Source organism: Delphinapterus leucas, chromosome 17 (assembly GCF_059928025.1).
Source record: "Delphinapterus leucas isolate spDelLeu-1000000601 "Yukka" chromosome 17, BTC_Dleu_Yukka2, whole genome shotgun sequence".
NCBI lineage: Eukaryota > Metazoa > Chordata > Mammalia > Artiodactyla > Monodontidae > Delphinapterus > Delphinapterus leucas.
The window spans coordinates 37,761,619-37,774,102 of NC_143145.1; the positions used below are offsets into that span (position 1 = coordinate 37,761,619).

At 36.9% G+C, this 12,484-nt stretch overlaps 1 protein-coding gene across 14 annotated transcripts in view; it reads right to left on the reverse strand.

Moving 5' to 3' along the window:
• Positions 1-12,484, reverse strand: part of VPS13B (vacuolar protein sorting 13 homolog B) — a 795,150-nt gene that overhangs the window by 122,050 nt on the left and 660,616 nt on the right. The window lies entirely within an intron of this gene.

Genomic DNA, 12,484 nt, shown 5'->3' on the forward strand with positions numbered 1-12,484 from the left:
GGCACCTTCATGGGTGTTCCCTACTTGATCCTCTTCCTCTGACCCTGTTGCCCAAGGGAAAAAAGTATTCTTGGAACATGTCACTTTAAAAAAACCACAAAGAACAAATTCTTTTATATTCCCAAATACAACCACTTCTTAAAAATTTAGTAAGCAATTAAAATAAATGGTACTAATTTTAGAGATGTTTCCATAAAAAAAAGAATGGCTTACTTTCAGGGTTAAAAAGTAAAAACATTTCTGTCATATCTTACATAATTAAACAATATTTTAAAGGTTCTGATTTTCATTTGTAATTCTTGATATGCAAATACTGAAAATTCCAAAGAGCATCAGAATGATTTTACTCCTGAATGAAAAATACAGGATTATTGATTCTCTAAAACATATAATCTGGCACAGGTCTGAGGAACTGAGAGCTGGTCTGCATTTCCTTGAATGTAATGAACTATAATTTTTTTTTCCAACTACATATCCTCAACCCCAAGACTTTATTGTACCTCAACTGAATATTATGGCTTAAAAGTTTGATCTAAGTATTAAAAAAAAATTCTTTTGGCTAAAGGCCAAGTTCGAAACTTTTTTTTTTGGTACAACAACATATCTATTTCTAACTCCTGGCCTGCTTCTTTCTCCCTTTGGACCTCATCCCTGACAGACATCTGTATTTTGTAACTTTTCCTACATTCTGGCTCTGAAGATACTCCGAGTTTTGGCCCAATAATCCTTTTCTGTTTAAATTCATTAGTGTGAGAATCACAGGACTAGAAAGGACTTTGGGAGGTCATATAGACATCAACTTGCTCTGGACAAGACTAATTCCAAACCATGGAGACAAATGATGTTTAAACACTTGAAGAAGAAATTTCAAGATTTCTCTCATCAACACTGCATTGTTTAGCATGCCTCAGAATTAGAAAATGCTTTATGATATAGTTTTCATTTTATAAAATTATTACTTGGCAGACATCATGGCTTTCTGTAAAATGAACTATCATACAGCTTACATTTTTAGTTCATTAAAGGGATATTTAAGACTGAAATAAATTATTTGCTGGACTCCAATGGTGTGTAATTGGGGCAAGGGAGGTACCTAGCTTATATGACACTGACATCACTTTATTGATAGCAATACAAATGCTTTAGATGTTTTCATTCTCATTCAGTTTGGTCTTTATATTTAAACTATCTTATCTACTTCTTCATACAAATAAGAATTAATATTTTCTAGGTTAATTTTCCATAAAAACAACTCCTAAAACCAGCATAACTGGGTCACCTTCTAGCTATATGACCTCTCTATTTTCAGTTTCTTTACCTATTAAACGACAATGATGATACAGAATGCACAAGATTTTGGGAAGGGCAAATGAAAGGATGTAGGTAAACTGCCAAGCAAAATTTCTGGCACATAGAAATTGCTCAGTAAATGCAAGTTGCCTCTTCCCTCTTAGTGAAGAATGAATCATTGGATTTAATTTCTGTGGGTTGAGGAAATTGCTGACCAACCGTGGTACATATGAATGGATGCTAAAACCAATGTGTAAAAGGTTGATGGGGAACTTGATGATGATGGATGATGACCCGATCAATTTTAACATTGCTAAAAGTATAATAAGCAGATGGCATGTGCTTCCCATTGTGATGCAATAGGAAGAATACTGTGTCACTTGGGAAGCATTATTTGCAAGAAAACAAAATGCCAATAAAATCTAATCAAACTTCCACAACAACTACTTACTAGATTACAAAAAATATGGGGGATAGAGGAAAATGTTAAACAATATTATAAGGATAAAGTGAGCCAGAATATAGGAAGTTCTAGAGGTCAAATGATCCAATTTCTTCACCAAATAAATGACACAGGGGAGAAAAAAGAGAGGGGCAACTATTATAGATTAAAAGAGAGATAAGAACCATATCAATCAAATGCAATGTATGGACCTCATTGGGCTGCTGATTCAAACAAACCAACTCAAAAAAAATAGTTTTGAGACAATAGGAAGAATTAAATATAGACTATTATATGTTACTAAGGAATTATTGTTCATTTTGTTGGCTGTGATAAAGATACTGAAGTTATGTTTAAAAATATTTACCTGTTAGCAATGCTTACTGAACTATTAATGGGTAAAATAATATGATGTCCGGGACTTCCTTTAAAATACTCCAGGAAAAACAATAACAGGATCAACAAAAAGTGGTGAGAGGAATAGATGTAACAAGGACAACAGGACATTGATAATTACTAATGGTGTGTGAGAGACACACAGAGTTTATTATACTAAACTCTTCACTTTCGTATATGTAAATTTTTTCATGACAGAAACTTAGAATGTTTTTCAAAGGGAATCATTAGATTTTTTTCCTCAATTAAAATTGATGCGGGCTTCCCTGGTGGCGCAGTGGTTGAGAGTCCGCCTGCCGATGCAGGGGACACGGGTTCGTGCCCCGGCCCGGGAAGATCCCACATGCCGCGGAGCGGCTGGGCCCGTGAGCCATGGCCACTGAGCCTGCGCGTCCCAAGCCTGTGCCCCGCAATGGGAGAGGCCACAACAGTGAGAGGCCCGCGTACCGCAAGAAAAAAAAAAAATTGATGCGATGATAGAAGTCTTTGTTAGGAATAATATAATAAGCATATCAATCAAGGAAAAATTTAAAAATTGCTTGAAACTTCCTTCAAAACTGATTTAAGAATCATTTTAGAAGGCAGAGCTTGTATAACAAATAATTGTGATGAAACCATGCACATCTCAGAAAAGGCCACATTTGCACTGAATCAAAAAAGGAAAATAAAAAGGAAAAGGGGGGATAAAAGAGAGCTAAAAAAAGTGCCATCATCAGAGAAAATATTTACCAATCATATATCTGATAAGAGGTTAATACCCAAAATATATAAAGAACTCATACAACTCAATAGCAAAAAAAAAAATCTGATTAAAAAATGGGCAGAAGATCTAAGTAGACATTTTTTCCAAAAAAGGCACACAGATGGCCAACAGGTACATAAAAAGATGCTCAACATCACTAATTGTCAGGGAAATGCAAATCAAGACCACAATGAGATATCACCTCACATCTTTGTTAGATTGGCGATTATAAAAAAGATAAGAAATAACAAGTGTTGGTGAGAAAAGAGAACCCCTGTGTACTGCTGGTGCGAATGTAAACTGGTTCAGCCACTATGGAAAACCGTACGGAGGTTTCTCAAAAAATTAAAAATAGAACTACTATATGATCCAGCAATTCCACTTCTGAGTATCTTACCTGAAGAAAATGAAAAGACTAACTCAAAAAGATATATGCACCCCCATGTTCATTGCAACATTATTTACAATAGCCAAGAAATGGAAACAACCTAAGTGTCCACCAATAGAGGAACAGATAAAGAAAATGTGGTACATACACACAATTAAATATTATTCAGCCATACAAAAGAATGAAACCTTGTCATTTGTGATAACATGGATGTACCTGGTAGGCATTATACTAAGTGAAATAAATCAGACAGAGAAATATAAATACTGTATAATCTCACTCATATGTGGAATCTAAAATAACCAAAATCCAAAAAACAAAACCCAGTTCATAGATACAGAGAACAGACTGGTGGCTGCCAGAGGCAGAGGGTGGGGAGGGCAAAATGGGTGAAGGGGTCAAAAGGTATAAACTTCCAGTTGTGAAAGAAATCAGCCACATAGATGTAACATACAGCATAGCAACTATAGTTACGTTTGAAATTGTAACTGTATCATTTGAAAATTGTACTGTATGTTTGAAAATTGCTAAGAGAGCAGATCTTAAAAGTTCTGTATGTTTGAAAATTGCTAAGAGAGCAGATCTTAAAAGTTCTCAGCACAAGAAAAAAAAATTTTCATAACTATGTATGGTGATGGATGTTGACCAGACATTATGGGGATCATTTTGCAATATATATAAATATTGAATCATTATGTTGTATACCTGAAACTAATATAATATTATCTGTCAATTATACCTTAATTTAAAAAAATGCCATCACCAATAGATACTATCAAATGATAAATTTTAGCATACGCAATACATACTTGAAAAATTGCCCCATCAACTAAGGTTCTTTACCCTACCACTAGATGACAGCATCGACTTTAGTGATGTGGTTATTTTATTGGTCTATGTTGGCTATATTAATAAGATGGTATTTATGAAGGTCTACTTTACACTTGATGATAAAGTGTCAAGTGGAGGTTTCCAACATAGTATATAAATTTTAAAGAGATCAAGGTATTGCTTGGAAAAAAAATGTAGGGTTGTGTATCTATTGTAGATGGAGCCAAGCCTACAATAGAATAAACTGTGGGCAAGTTAATTCTTCAAGACCATTTAAAAATTCTTAATACGCTAAAATACACTACAATAATCACTAAGATTACCTTACATCAAGGTTAAGCTTTGAATTTTCTTAATGTGCTTAATAGGGTATTTTTAAAAAGATAAAAAAATTCAATAATTAGAGTAATCATTTTTTAAGATATATTTTTAATGAAATAGGAAGCAAATTTGAAAGCTTACTATTTTACACAGATGGACCATGACGTAGCTAAAGAGAAAAAGGTACTGGTCAATGTTTGGAAATGACTTTTCCTCAAGGAGTAAAAAAGAGAGGTCACAATAGGCAGTAAAAATACGGGTAAAATTAATGAAATCATTGTTTTCTTTTAAAGAATGGTTCAAAGTTGGCTTATATAGCAAACATTTTTCTAAGGCTAAATACTTTCCAATCAACAGCTGTAAGATAAAACTGTGAATGTACTTTATACATATTTCAAGATCATTGCAGTAAAATGAAGTTTGAGAGCTGTGTTAAGAAAGCTGGTTGTGATGAAAATGAGTCCTTTGAGAATTCTGGTTCAGTTTATATATAGCAAGACTCACAAAAGTGAAGAACAACCATTATCAGTCATCTCTTCATTGAAAATGCCCTTGTATGAGTATTACTTCCTTGAGATAGTGAAAAGAGGTTGTCTCCTATACTGCACATTGGATAAGCAACCATTCCAGTCCAATATATGATACAAGAACTGTTATCAAGAAAAACCACTTATCAAAATTCCATCTAATAGTAGCCTAAAACCAACATATTATTTAGCTGCTCTGGCAGCATTCTGAGCATCCCTACTCAGTGATTCACTATTATGTGGCTGATAAATCAGTGAAAAAAGAATTGCCATCTGCAGTGACTTATTTATGTTTAAGTCTAGGCTTTTAAAACATTGTGACACCAAGATAGAGAAAACTGTCTGACATACTTTGGTTTCAATCAGCTTTATAACATAATTATAGGTAATGAGATGGAATACTCTTTCATAACAGTAAAACTAATAAAAATGCACTATAGAGTAGAACACAGAATTTGGTTGGAAAACAAGAGTTCATTTCAAAAAAGAGTCTGTGCTTGAAGGAGGCTGCTTTGGACCACTCCATGCATGCCAAAATTTAAGAAACACGGATCCCATGTAAAAGTGTGTTTCACAAAGGGCATCTTCAGTAGGTTACTTAACCTCTCTGAGCTGTAGCTTCCTTAGCAAAACGTGAATAACAGTTTTTGTAGCATTGTAAGAATTAAGTTAGGTAATCATATAATGCTCTTAGCAATGGCTGGCACTAAATAAGAAGACAATAAATAAACAACAAACGAGAGGCAAAAAAAGCAAAAAACTGCCTCTTCCAATCTTGAAAACTTAGGGTCTTTTTCCACGTTTGTTTTTAGTCCTTGGCATACTACCATTTATCAAGGTTTGTTGGATAGTACACAAAAGCATATAGATATAGACCAAACCTTCATTTAGGCCTTGTCATTGTCATCTTACAACTTTTAAAAATTGACATCTTGCCTCTAATTTCTTCTGTCTCCAAAGAATGAAACTTATCACTCAACTCTCTATTTCTAAGCCCTCTGACCAATAACTTCCTCCACAGAATTGTGTAAACCAAGTTAATAACTTCTAATTCCTAACTTCTTCTCTCCATCCTTTAATTCTTTCCCCAAATACTTACTAAGCAACTGCTATGTTCTGGTCTCTGGGAGACATAGCAGTTGGTGACAGGGAGATACTGATGAATAAAGAATAGAACCTTATTCTCATGGGACTTACAGTCTAGTGAGAATGTCAAACAATTAAGCCCAATGTGACCCAAGCATAGTATCCAAGAAGGAGATGGGTTATTATAGGGGAATGGCTCTGCCATGGTGCCCTGGTGACTAAAACTTCTCTCCAAGTCAACAGTGATCTCCAAGTTGTCAAATTCACAGCATTTTTCCCAGTCCACAGTACTCTGTCTGTTTGGAGTCATGATTCTCCTGAGTTCTCCAAGCTTCTTAAAGTTTTCACTATGCCTGTATTTGCTGTCACTGTAGTCTCCTAGGTCTTCCTCTCTGACCACTCCTTTGTTGATTCCTCTATTAGTTTCTGAGGGCTTCCATACCAAATTACTACTAACTTGGTGGCTTAAAACAACAGAAATTTGTTTTCTCACAGTTCCGGAAGCTAGAAGTCTGAAATCAAGGTGTTAGCAGGGCCACGCTCCTCTAAAGGCTCTAGGGAAGAATCCTTCTTTACCTCTTCCCAGCTTCTGGTGGCTCTTGGCAATCCTTGGCTTTCCTAGGTGTGTAGCTGTGTCATTTCAATCTCTGTTTCTGCCTTCACATGGCCTTTTCCCCATGTGTGCTTGTCTGTATCCAAATGTCCCTCTTCTTGTAAGGATACTAGTCATTGGATTATGGCCCACCCTAATATAGTATGACCTCATCGTAACTTAATTACAGCTGCAAAGACCCTATTTCCAAATAAAGTCATATTCTGAGGTTCTGGGTAGAAATGAATTTGGGGGGGGACACTATTCAACCCACCACAATTCCAAATCTACTATTTATTTACTGGACATAGTGAGTTTTCTCATGGTTCTATTCTTAGTTCTCGTATCTTTGAATGCTTCATTCTCTCTAAGTGCGACTTCTATTTTACTTTCCTGGCTTTGACTTTTACTTCTATGAGGATGACTCCCCAAACCCTTTCTTAAATAATCTGACCCTTTTCTGAATTGTCAGCATACATTTCCAAACTTGTGGTAGGCATTTCAATCATGATCATTCATCTATAAAACCTTGAACTGTAAGTGTTCAATGCAGAACTCGGTATCTCTTCCACAAATCTAACTCATTTCTTCTCTGACATTTCCAGTTCCCATGAATGATGTTCAATCCATCCAGTCACCTAGGCTAGACCCACAGGGTTTAGTTTTCCCCCCCATTATCATCTGTATCTAGGCACTTAAATCTAATATTAATTCTACCTCCAGATGTCTATCTCTTACATTCATTTTCTCCTTCCCATTCTGGCTGTCATTCTCATTACTGCTGAGTAACTGTGCTCTGAATAGGTCTCTATGCAGTCGACCTATACAGGCACACCTTGGAGCTATTGTGAGTTCAGTCCAGACTGCCACAATAAAGTGAATATCGCAATAAAGTCACACAAATTTTTTTTGTTTCCCAGGGCATATAAAAGTTAAGTTTACACTATATTGTAGTCTATGAAGTGTGCAACAGCATTATGTCTTTAAAAACACATACATTCCTTAATTAAAAAAATACTTTATTGCTAAAAATTGTTAACCATCGGGCTTCCCTGCTGGCTCAGTGGTTAAGAATCTGCCTGCCAATGCAGGGGACACGGGTTTGAGCCCTGGTCCAGGAAGATCCCACATGCCGCAGAGCAACTAAGCCCGTGCGCCACAACTACTGAGCCTGTGCTCTAGAGCCTGCGAGCCACAACTACTGAGCATGTGCACCTAGAGCCCATGCTCCACAACAAGAGAAGCCACTGCAGTGAGAAGCCCGCACACTGCAATGAATAGTTCCTGCTCGCCGCAACTAGAGAAAGCCCGCGTGCAGCAACGAAGACCCAATACAGCCAAAAAAAAAAAAAAAACCTATGTGTATATTAAAAAAAAGAATTACTAACCATCATCTGAGCCTTTAGCAAGTTGTAATCTTTTTGCAATAGTGACATCAAAGACCACAGATGACTATAACAAATATAATAATAATGAAAAAGTCTGAAATACTGTGAGAATTACCAAAATGTGACACAGAGACAAAAAGTGAGCAAATGTTGTTGGAAAATTGGTGCCGACAGACTTGCTTGATGCAGGGTTGCCATAAACCTTAAATTTATAAAAACTACAAATCTGTGACGCGCAATAAAGTGAAGCACAATAAAAACAAAGTATATTTGTAGTATCCTCTAATTCACCCTTCGCTCTGTAATCAGCCACGCTTGTTGCTCAGCTTGATAACTGTAACGACCACCCTCACAGAACAATGTGTTTGTGCAATAAGCCCAAATGTCTCAGCATAACATTTAAAATCCTCCACTGTCTGGATTTAAGCCTACTTTTGAAGCTCATCAACTTTTATATGAACTTCCTTCCCAGTACTTCCATTAACACTTATTATATAACACTGGGTGATAGTTGCCCAGGTGTTTGTTTCACGAAGCTTGGATCGTAAGCTCTTAGAGGTAGTGCTTGTAAGAACACCTTGTAAATATTATTAATCATCGTCATCACCTTTTGGTCCTTCCCCTCAAGCCTGCAGGACAGAGACCAAGTAGATAAGAATTCAAAAAGTGCCGACGCCCAACTTTTATCACAATATAAATTATTGAGAAGAGACCCTATGTCATGGCCCCTGTTCTTGGGACGCTTACCCCATGCCTGCCCGTCCCCTCCTGGCCACACCTAATTTATTGCTGTACATCTCTGCTGTGATCCTTTTGTACCTTTGCAATAAAGACTTTTCTGGTTTCAAAAAAAAAAACAGTGCTAACGTCCAAATGCCTAACAACTGATGAATGGTTAAGTAAGTAAAATGTGGTAAATCCATACAATGTATTATTATTTGGTAACAAAAAGTAATGAAACACTGATTCACAATTCAACATGGGTGGACTATGAAAAACATTATGCTAAATGATAGAAATCAGTCACAAAAAGTCAGAAATTATATGATTCCATTCACATGAAATGTCCAGAACAGGTAAATATATAGAGACAGAAAGTAAATTAGTGGTTGCTAAAGGCTGGGGGAGGGGGAGACTGGAGAGTGATAGCTGAAGGGTACTAGATTTCTTTTTTGAGATGATGAAAATGTTCCGAAATTGACTGTGGGGATAATTGTACAACTCCATGAATATACTAAGAACTATTGAATTGTACTCTTTAAATGCGTGAATTGTATGGTATGTGAATTGTATCTCAAAAAAGCTGCTAAGAAAGTGTTAATAGTATAAGAGAATCAAGATTCTTAACTTTGATGTAGCATTTAAAATGTTGCTACAAAATAAGGTAAGGTTCTCAAGTTTGATTTTTTTCTTTTCCTAACTAGGAGTTGAATAAGAAAATTGGAAGGCCATGCATGCTTGAAAATATATGAAAGAAATGAATTTTTCAGACCAATGTCTTTATGAAAAGAATGGGTAAAAAAAGGATAAAGAATTTTTAGTTTGTAATCAAAACTCAGTTTTTCCCCTACATTCAAAATCTAGGACAGAATGACAGTAAGCCCTTAGAGGAAAGTAATACTTGCTAACGTTTATAAACCATTAACTATGTGCAAGACAATGTTCTAAGAGCTTTTCACATCTAGCAATCATTTATTCCTCCCAACAATTCAAATTATTATGCTTAATTTACAGATAAGGAGGCTAAAGTACAGAGAACTTAAGTATTTTGCCCAAGATCACCCAGTGGACCTTGGATCTGGACCCAGACACTTTAGTTCCAGAATCTGCTCTTTTTTTTTCTGGCCACTCGGCTTATGGGATCTTAGTTCCCCAATGACCAGTGGACCACTGGACCGCCAGGGAATTCCCAGAATCTTTGCTCTTAACAACCAGGCTATACTGCCTCTCTGTACTTCACTTTTCTCTTTCTGTTTGTTACTTTCTCAACAAGGTATTGTAGCTTTCAGGAAACGAGTCATACTTTTTAAATAATGGTTTTTACTGTGACTTTCATTGGGGGAGATACTTCTATTTGGGGAGAATAATTCATAAAAAGATAATCATAGGCCATCAGTTCATATTTACTGTCCTTCCTTTTTTTTATTTTTATAGCTTGAACATTTTTTAATACTGAGCAATAAACATCAAACACGCTGATTGCTAGGCATAGTTCTTCGTTCCCAGGAAAAAAAAAAGCTTCCCCTCCCTCCTTTTTAAATATAAGAGTATTTAATAGGAAAAGAGAAATAGGCTAATAAAATTTCTACCACCAAATAAAGTGACAGGACAAAAATGACTTCAGTATTCTTCCAATTTGCAAATGTTTTCCATTTACTTTAAAAGCACGTCTTATTGACAGATTCCTTCTCCACCTCTTACTTTTTTGAAGCCCAAGGAATGCTAGCATTTCAAACTATTTATTTATTTGTTTTTATTTCAAAAATCTCATTTGCTTTTTAAGTTTTGTCCACAAATTCTGCTTCAGCAGACTATTCACTAATGAAGTAGAAAGTGAGTTCTCTTACTGCACCATAGACTAAGTGATGAATCAATTTCACAAGCAGGCCAGAAGCAGAAGCAGGTCACAGGGCTGGCTAGCACAGCAGACAGTGTGGACCTGGATCCCCAAGAGTTACATCTGTGATGCCAGCAGGGACTTCCAGTTGTCTCCTGAGACCTCTCCTTCCCTTCTTCCTTAGCAAATGAGTCCCAATTTCCCCTTTAACGAGGAGTAGCCACGTGGTACAATTCTGGACTCTGGGATGTTGGCAGCGCAGTGTGCAGGGTGTGGGTTCCAAGAAACATCCTCCTCTGCTCTTCTTTGGTTCCTTCTTCTTCCTCCGGCTGGACTGAGGACAAGATGCTTGAAGCATGTGCGGCCATCTTGGACCATGAAGGAAAAGCAAGTGCTGGGAACAGCAGAGCAGCAGGAAGCAAGAAGACACCTGGGACCTCATGACTTCGTAGAGACACATACAATCCTAGACCACCTACCTTCAGATTATTCTCATGTATGATAGAAAAAGAAGCTTGGTTTGCCTAAGCTGCTGTTATTTTGTATTTTCTATCACTCACACCTGAACCTAATCCTAATGGACACAGAGCTCTAGTAGCTCTGGCAGTATTTCTTCTTGGGATTCTTCATCAAAGATTCATATACAGTTTACAGGCGTCTATAAACTTCTTGAAATTGTATGTTAAATTTTGTGTGCATTCATGCACTTCTCAGGGAGAAGAGGCGCACGGCAACTCATTTAACTTTTCAGACCCTCAGCTTTCTTACCTGTAGTTAGGGGAGAACACATTCACTTCTGTAGTTGACTTCAGGAGTAGATATAATCTGCACAGTTAGGAGCATGGTGATAGTGCCCAGCACGAGAGGCGCCCCTCTTATTTCCAAAATTCTGTAAACAGTCTTACCATATTTCCTATGGAGTTTAAATCTAGCTGCCATCTATGATTTCTCTTACTCCCTCTCATTAAATTACCATATTAGTTGTCAAGAACATAGATTATTTCTCTACAATGTCTCCTGCATTCCTTTATTTTTCTCCACACCAGTTACTACCTCCCCTCTCCTCACCTACCCCACCCCCACCCCCAGTTTACAGCCTTTGTCATCTCTTCTCTGAGACCCCTGACAGGTCTTATCATTTAAAAAAAAATTAATTTATTATTATTTTTTGCCATACCATGCGGCTTGTGGGATCTTAGTTCCCTGACCAGGGACTGAACCCGGGCCCTGGCATTGAAAGCGCTAAGTCCTAACCACTGGACTGCCAGGGAATTCCCAGGTCTTCTCAATTTTGGTCTCTTCTTACTCCATTCCACTCTCTACCAGACTATCAGATTAATTTACCTCAAGTCCTGGACTGCCAATGGTTCTCTAATGCCCATCAAATGAAATACAAGCTCCATACTCTAAAAAGTAGTCAAGGTAGTACAACACAGAAGAAAAACTTGTGGATTCATAAAAACCTAGACTTGAGTCTCGGTTTTACCTCCTTACTTGCTTTATGATCTTGGAAAGATTATGTAACTTCTCAGACCTAAGTAACCTTAGCTCTAAAGTACAGATAACAGTACCAAGTGCACAGGGTTACAGAGAAGATAGAAGAGACACGACATGTAAAAGGACAAGTTTGGAATGTGTTACCTTCTTTCCCTCCATGGAATGGTCATACTAAAAACCCAGGTCTGCAGCCTATCACTTATCCACTAACCCCTTACTTGTATAATCTGTGCTGGTCAAACCAGATTATTTGCTATCTCCCAAGCTTAAGTTCTGTCTTCTCTTATTCAATTCTGAAATTTTGTTCAGACTGATTTTTTTCATCATATGCCCTTTCCCCTCATTTTATATGTTGAAATCCCATTTGGCCTTCAAGGATCCTCTCAATTGCCATCTCCTCCGTGAAGCCTTTTCCTAATGTTTTCAG